An 8,844-nucleotide genomic window follows, 5' to 3' on the forward strand; every position below is an offset into this window, starting at 1 on the left:
ACCACAATATGACCCCATTATGTAAGTGTGTGATATGGCATTATATATGGCTTTAACACAACCTTTTCAAAGAACATAGACCATACTTCTGAAAAACAATGTTACATATCAACTTGCTGTAGTATTCTTAAAGAAATGCCATATTCATACTTTCAAAATCTCAGTACTATATGAATATATAGATGTGTGTCTTTCTAATAAACTACAGTTCTTTGAGGGCCATGGCTGAAAATTATTTAGCATTATATCTCAAGTAATTAGCATAGTACTTATACAAACTGTGTAATATTCCTAAGTAGAAATACAGAAAGCTGGCATTCTGTCAAGGGTGTTCTTTAGTCTTGCCATCAGTGCATATGAGAATATTATTTTTTTATGTTTGATAAAAAATTGTATTACTTAGTTTTAGTAATTTTGAACCTTATAAAGAACATTATGCTGTGTCATCAGACAACTTGCTGTCACTTGGCTTCATATTACCACATGTAGCTATCATTCAGTGTTTTTCACCAGCAAAATACATTCCACAACATACCACAGTCTATTTATTTGTTTCTCTGTTGACACTCATTTGTTATCTGCTCTTGCTTTTACAAAATTGCTATATGAATATTTTCTTGTGGAGCACAAATGTACCAAATGCATCTTTGGTATATGCCTGGAAAATTATTGGGTCATAGAATATGTATTTAATATTAAAAGATAAGGCCAAGTAGCTTTCCAAAGGGATTAATCAATTTACAGCATTAATTCATATGAAATCCTGTTGGACTGCAAGATTCTTAATATCAATAGTCCAGTGGGATTCACTTTCTCTGGAAACTCTAGGAAACTACCTGAAGGAATTCTTAAGACAAAATATTTAACTGGCTATACCCCACCACCACAACAAATGATATGTTCAAAATATCACAGTTTTAGAAGAGAAGCATAATATATAGAGAGAGTTAAACTGATAGATATATAAATTTGCCTAGCATAAATGACATTATCTTAGAATATATCCCAAATCAGACATGGCCCTTCTTTCTTCTCTAAATCAACTGTGATTCCTTATTTTAAGAAATGACACAAAAGTTTCTAGACACCAAAAGACATGGATCAAAGTTTGTTGTTGTTTTCCCTCTGCTATCCTCCATTATATTTTACAGAAGGCAGCCTTAGTCAATATTCGAATATTGTACACACAGTTTTTCCTTGTCATTCTACTGAGATTTTCCTTTTTGGAGAATAGTTCAGGAAGGATGCTCTATTGATTGATGGATTGAAACAAAAGGCTTTACCCTGAACCTACAGCTAAGCTCCCTCGATATAAGTGATTCCTTTGAAGAAAAGAAGTGTTCTCTCTCATCTGTTGACTCTCTTGAGGCAGAAACAATGTCTTTGTTAGTACATACTCATAACTATGTTACTTCATTTGAGACAGTTTCACGAGATAGGCTATCTCTAAAAGATATATTAACCAGCAAAGAAGAGTAATTTTATACAGAATGATCTTTCCCAAAACAATTACACAAAGATTACGTGTTCAATTTTTGTAATATCTACATGTCGTTATCTGAAAAAAAAAGGAAGGCAGTAAATCTTAATGTAGTTTATAATAGTCAGAGATCACAATCTGTTAATTCTATTTATTTCCATAAGAAAGAAAATATAAACGAGGCATTGTGTCATGAGTATAAGGAAGGCACCAGGCTCATAAGTAGAAATTGAACAAATATATTTCTAAGATGTAGATTTACAATAACTTTGCTTCACTTTGCATTTATTTGCTTCTGGGTTTGGCTATCTTTCTTTGTCAAAGATGGGTTTTGTTTGCGTTTATTTTTGTTTGTTATCACATGGCAATATCTTCAAATTATTAAACACAAAGAGTTTCTTCTTTGAATCTTAAAATGTTCAAATTCATTCAAGTAGAATCTTTTTCACTTTAATTATCCAGAAAACTCTCCCTCAAGTTCCTGGCTAACAACCTGATTTCTAAAACTGATAATGACTTTTGCCTCTAATGTGAACATTCTTTATCTGATATATGCTTGCTACTATGTTATCCTTCTCCATGACATTTTAATGATTGGATAGATTAATATTATCTCATTTTAAACTACTTTTTAATCAGAATCCCAGAAGAAAGCAGCCTTTATATTGGGTGGCACAATTTTATTTCTGTTTTATACCCTTAAACTTTCCTCCCATCAAGCTACCATAGTTCAGGTGTGTTATGTGAGAAATGTGAGAAGTATTTCTGTATCCTTTGGGATAATGCCATCCATAATCCATAAATGTGAGAAAATACAATAATACTTCAACAAATAATTAATAATGAATGGAACAAATTTAAAAATGTTGGCTTATATTCCCAAAAATTCTAATTTAACTAACAAATAATTAAACATTGGTTCTATAGTCTCCTTTATATGAATTAAATATAGTGCTGAAGTGAAATCATCACATCAATAGTGGAAGTTACAGTGATCAATCTCACAACTTAGAAATGAAAATGGTGTATTCAGTGATTCTACATCTGGGTATATTATTCACAAAAATTGAAAGCATTCTCATGTTAATAGAAGCACTTCATGAGAGTCAGGTGGAAGCAACCCAAGTGTCCATTGATGGGTGAATGGATAAACAAAATATGGTTCGTTTGGGCAAGGATGTAGAGAAAGGAGAACCTTCTTACACAGTTGGTGGGAATGGAAACTGGTGCAGCCACCTTGGAAAATAGTATAGAGGTTCCTCAAAAAATTAAAAATAGAACTATCCTATTGTCCAGCAATTGCACTGCTAGGTATTTAGCCAAAGGATACGGAAATACTAATTCGAAGGGATACATGCACCCCAATGTTTACAGCAACATTATTGATAATAGCCAAATTATGGAAAGAGCCCAAATGTCCATTAGACTGATGAATGGATTAAGAAGATGAGATACAGGGATCCCTGGGTGGCGCAGCGGTTTGGCGCCTGCCTTTGGCTCAGGGCGTGATCCTGGAGACCCGGGATCGAATCCCACATCGGGCTCCCGGTGCATGGAGCCTGCTTCTCCCTCTGCCTGTGTCTCTGCCTCTCTCTCTCCCTCTCTCTCTCTGTGACTATCATAAATAAATAAAATTTAAAAAAAAAAAAAAAAAGAAGATGAGATACATATATTCAATGGAATATTATTCAGCCAAAAAAAGAATCTTGCTATTTGCAACAATGTGGATAGAGCTAGAAAATATTATTCTAAGTGAAATAAGTCAATCAGAGAAAGATAAATACCATATATGATTTCACTCATAAGTGTAATTTAAGAAACAAAACAAACAAACATAGGAGGAAAAAAAAAGAGAGAGGCAAAGCAAGAAACAGACTTAACTGTAGAGAACAACTAATGGTTAGTTACCAAAGGGAGATGCGTGGGGGGATGGGTTAAATAAGTGATAGGGATTAAGGAAGGCATTTTTGGTGAGCACCAGATGTTGTATGGAAGTGTTGAATCACTATATTGTACACCTGAAACTAATAACACACTGTGTATCTTAACTAACTAGAATTCAAATAAAAACTTTAAAAATATGGGGTATAAATATAATGGAATATCATTCAACCTTAAAACGAAAGGAAATTCTGATAAATGATACCACATGAAACTTGAAAACATCATGGTAAGGCATTATAACACTAAGCCAATCACATAAGACAAAAACAAACAACCAAAACCACACAAGTATTTTATGATTCCACTTACATAAATTATCCAGATTAGTCAAATTCATAGAATCAAAAAGAGAATGGTCATTGCCAGGGACTGGGGAGGTCAAAATGGTGAATTTTTTAATGGATATAGTTTCAGTCACAAAATGAAAAAAAAAATGGGAGGTTGATTACACAACTCTGTGAAACTTAACACTACTGAAATGTAGACTTATAAATGGTTAAGATGCTAAATTTTATATCATGTCCTTTTTACCACAATTTTTAAAAATGAACAATGTAAGAATGTATGGGTTAGAAAGATTAGAAATCTTAATTGTGTGGGTATAAGTTCACAACACAAGATGGATCTGTATTCTGAAACATTATATATATCTTTTTCAGAATTCTGCAATGTCAACTTCTCATAATCAATTCTTACTGAAATCTAAATTAGTTTTTGAGGTTTTCAAGACTTCAGTTCTTTTTAAGTTTTATTTATTTTCTCTGGTATGTATTAAACTTGAAAGACCCCTTAAACATTCCCTGCAGTAATGTTCTAAGAGTTTATTGAGGGTAATTTTAAATTTTCCACAGTATTAAAAATAGAATATTGAAAGCACATTATTGTGATAAGAGGTAATATTAAAATATAACAGAAGTGGTTTAATTGTCATGTACATTGGCATGTACTTTAAAAATGATTGCTATAACACTAATTTCAGTGAATTTCTTTTTTGAAACAAATTAAATAAAAGATATACTTTTTTTTTTACAGGATCTGAGATTTATTTAATATCTAACCCTAGGGAATTGGTGAAATGCATTGAGAGACATCTTTAAAAGCTAAAGGCTAAATTGCTGAGAGCAGTCATCTGGACAGCTCTTCCAATTATGGTTATGTGTGAATTAATGTGTTGAATGAGAAATAATATGAACAATTGTTTAGTTATTTAAACTTGTTCCAAATTTTTCCATATTAATAGTTGTGATTAAAATAGGTCATGTAACATTTATTCACCTGTCAATTAAATACATTTTACTTAGTTATAGCTTAACTTTCATCAGAATTGAATAAATGTCATGGAATGCTTTTGGAATATTTTCCTTGCACAGGAGAATCAAAACCACATGAATAATACAACGCATACTAAATGACTAAGAAAATAATGAGTAATATTTTAAACACTTGAAAACTAATTTGAATTCATTTTAAAAATGAATTTAGAAAGAGTTTTCTTTTTTAATTCCCATCTTCTTTTAGAAAGACAACTGAAAATAATTGAGAAAATAATCAAGTGCCTTCAGTGTTTTAACAATGATAATTATGTTTTCTGCAATAATTGTTCCTATTAAAATATGGCCTTTATATAAGAACCAATCATTAGAATGAAAGATAAAGTCTAGCAACAACTAATCACAAGCTTTATGCAATTATATCATAATACATTTGAATTATTAAGAGAGTTTTAGGAATGCTTCATAGAAAAAAAATCGCTACATACACTTCCTATCTATTTCTTCCACAATTACTACCAAAGATAAATGATTTCATAAGTTTTACATCCACAATTAAAGAGAATTGTTCACTTTAGTAAGCCAGAATATGACTGAAGTCATAAAAATGTAAAATATTCTGATTATTTTTTATTTATTATAAATAAGAAAGAGATAAACATTTTTGTTCCCTAAAATTTTTACTGCTTGATTTACATATGATAAACTACAGTAATAACAAAAACATTGTTTAACCCTATAACCTCACGCAAACTTCTCCAATAATTCTGCATCTATTGGGCTAAAAGACATGATTTCTTTTCCAAAAACTTCTAGTTTGAGTAAGCAAACAAAAACTGCAAAACAAAACAAACGTATAAAAGGAAACCTATTAGAACAGTAAAATTAGAGTTTGCTGAATCTAACTTAAGATCACTAAATTTTTGACATTGGGAACCATTTCAAAAGTCTCTCCTTTGGAGCTAAATTAACAAGGGGATGGCACAGTGCAAGAGCAAATTTCTGAAAACTCTTAAGATCACCCACAAACATGAAGCTACAATCTCAACTTTGTCTTTAATTAGACAGATTTAAAGGGAGGCTAAAGTACAATAATTTGATTAAACAATAGCACTTGGAAAAAATAAATATTGGAGCATATTTTTAATATTTTTGGCATAAAATCGTGAGATTTTGGAAGCTGCAACAATACATTAATTTGCAACTAGGACAAAAGAAATAATCTTGGGGGGGGAGATGGAAAACTAACAGCTGGTTGTGCAAATTATAGGTAGTTATACATTGAGGAATAGGCTTCTCCTCTAGAAAATGAGAAAATACCGTGCATGCATCAGTTCTTCATATATGCAGCATACTTTGAGAAATATAAAATTTCTACCTAATGATTTATAAAATCTGAAAAAAATCATATCTAATTATAGTCTGTTTTTTTTCCTTTTCTGTGTGTACTCACAGTACCACTATCATGAAGGGAAAAGACAAATAGAATTTATATTCATATGGTATTAACTTCTAGCTCGTCACCTCCTGCATAGTGTCTCTAAGACTCATTTTCTTTCAAATCAAATTGTAAATTGTAATCCTTTACCACAGCCTCATGTGGTACAAATTTGCTGCCTATTCCTTTATTCTTCCCTCTGTGAGAGAGAGTTCCCCTCACTAGTGCCTGTGCTCTGTTACTGACAATAGAGTATCAAATGTTTTTCTTCTCAAGGTCTTCAGAGCAACCTCTCTCATCCTGGAACTCCTTCCTCTTTTCCTTCTCCCTAATCTACTTCTTTTGTGATTCAGACTTTCTGTATGCTGCTAGGACTGTCTTTTGGCTTCCTGGTTTCCAGGATGCCACTTACAAATCTGATCTCATGGAGATTTGAGAAGGTATAGGGTAAAAAAGGAGAAATAAGCCATCTCAATATCCAGGTCTCTCTGGAAAATATTTCTTCAACATAAGTATTTAACTACTTGAGGGTTCACTCTAGGCCAAGCACTATCCTAACCAGTTTACATGAAGTGACTCATTTAATCTTCATAACTCTAGGAGAGATATCTTATTTGCAACCCCATTTTACAGATAAAAATATTAGAGCTCCAATAAACTAATTAGCCCAAAGTCACATAGCAAATGGCAGATCCAATATATGAACCTGAGAGTTCTGTCTTTGCTCTGCAAATTCTTCACTCTTTTTTGGTGACTGTGTCTACTTGTAAGTAGCCAATTGGTTAGGGTCTATGGACATTTTGAGGCGGGTCTCTGGATGGACCTGTCTGTATTCAGCCAGGGGTCACTGTGGGTCCTTTCTATACTCCATTGCTCAAGTCCGTTTGCCTAAAAGCAGCCTTACAAGTTTTATAATGAAATTCTATTTTGAATTTTATAATGAAACTTTGCTTGTCCAAGGCTTTCATGATGGCCTGATATCTGCAGGCTTGCCACGGGGAGAAAGGGAAAAGAAGGGAAAACATCTGTCACATAGGTGTATCTCTAAATAAGATCTGTTCAGTAGTTGTCAAGCAACTGTATTATTCAAAGGAAGGTTCAGCATGCACTATCTCCAATGAAGTTGTCAAGGTGTGGTGACTTTCACACACTAATTGAGTTCATCTCTTGGGAAGTAAATAACATAAATTTTCACTTTCAGTATTGTATATTTCACTACATTTTGTTTTTATAAAAAATGATAGTGTCATACTTGGAATAATGTTTTGTGTATTAATCAGACAATTGTACAAGATCCCCACTGTTGTCAAACTACTCCATTCTAGCCACACTCCACGGCCTACTAAAAATCCCCATGCTTTCCATTTCTTCCCAGACATATCACTCCAGTCCCTAGGGTCATTTCACTAATATTTACTTGTCATTATTTTCGTTAGCATTTGGCTAATGCCTAGTATGCCTTTTGCATAAATCCGTTTCTCAACTAATAAATACAATTTTTATATCATTTTTCATTCATACACAAATACGTGTTATGTTGTGTCCCCACAAGACCATGAAATGTTTCAAGTCATAAATATTCTCTATCCATAGTCCCTTATAATATCTACTTATATTAGACACTTAATACATTCCTGTGGTGAAAGTGATAATAAATTATAACTCTCTCTAAATAAGGTATTAACAGTAAAAAACAGTAAGTTCAATGTCATTCTATATATGGATAAGTGATATTCATTATTAATTATTATTTAATATTTGTAATAATGTAAGATGCAGGATTATCACATCTGTTTTATAATGGCTCTAGACATTAAAAATAACTTTGTTTACCTTTCTTAAAAAATATTTATTTATTAATTTGAGAGAGAGGGAGAGCATGAGCAGGGGGAAGAAGAGGGGGAGAGAAAAAATCTCAAGCAGATGCTCCAGTGAGCACAGTGCCTGACAAGGGGCTCAACATCAGGACCCTGATGTCATGGCCTGAGCTGAAATCAAGAATCAGATGCTTAACCAACTGAGCCACCTGGTTACCCTTGTTTACCATTTTTTATTATAAAACTCCTATCAAAAAATCAGTAACTATGTCAAATGATGGAGATGCAAAACTGAAGAGGGGAAATCTGAAACTTTTGATGATGCAATCAATTTGAGGATAACCATTATCAAATATTTTTAAAATAATTCAAAATAATAAGTCTAGCAAATTCCATACAGATGGAGTATATGATTTTATAAAACGACATGAGTAGATTTCACATAGAGATATCAGAGAAGCCTGTCCTAACCAGTAAGTAATGAATAAGCTAAATATATATATATATATATATAATATATATATGGCACTAATGAAACAGGGAAAATAAGGCCTACTATGCACAAGTGACCTGTGTCAATAGGTGCCGCAGTATATAGCAAAATCTGAAAAAATGCCCCTCGTGGGTGGAGTGAGATCAGAAAATGATGATAAGTTTGGAAAAGTAGCTAAGACTGACTTTTGCAGGCATTTTTATGTTTGGGATTTTGAACTTCATTCAGAGTACTGTGAGCACTTTGATATATCTAAGCAATGAGTTACTGAATCAAATTTACATTTTGTCAAAAAGCATGCTGGTGGCAGTGTAGAAAATGAATTAAGAGTATAGGAGCGCTGTTGGTGCTCCGCTCATATCCCTTTGGTCTTTACCATTTCAGTGCAGACCAGTCAGACT

The sequence above is a fragment of the Nyctereutes procyonoides genome, unplaced genomic scaffold, assembly GCF_905146905.1.
Source record: "Nyctereutes procyonoides isolate TBG_1078 unplaced genomic scaffold, NYPRO_anot_genome, whole genome shotgun sequence".
Classification (NCBI taxonomy): domain Eukaryota; kingdom Metazoa; phylum Chordata; class Mammalia; order Carnivora; family Canidae; genus Nyctereutes; species Nyctereutes procyonoides.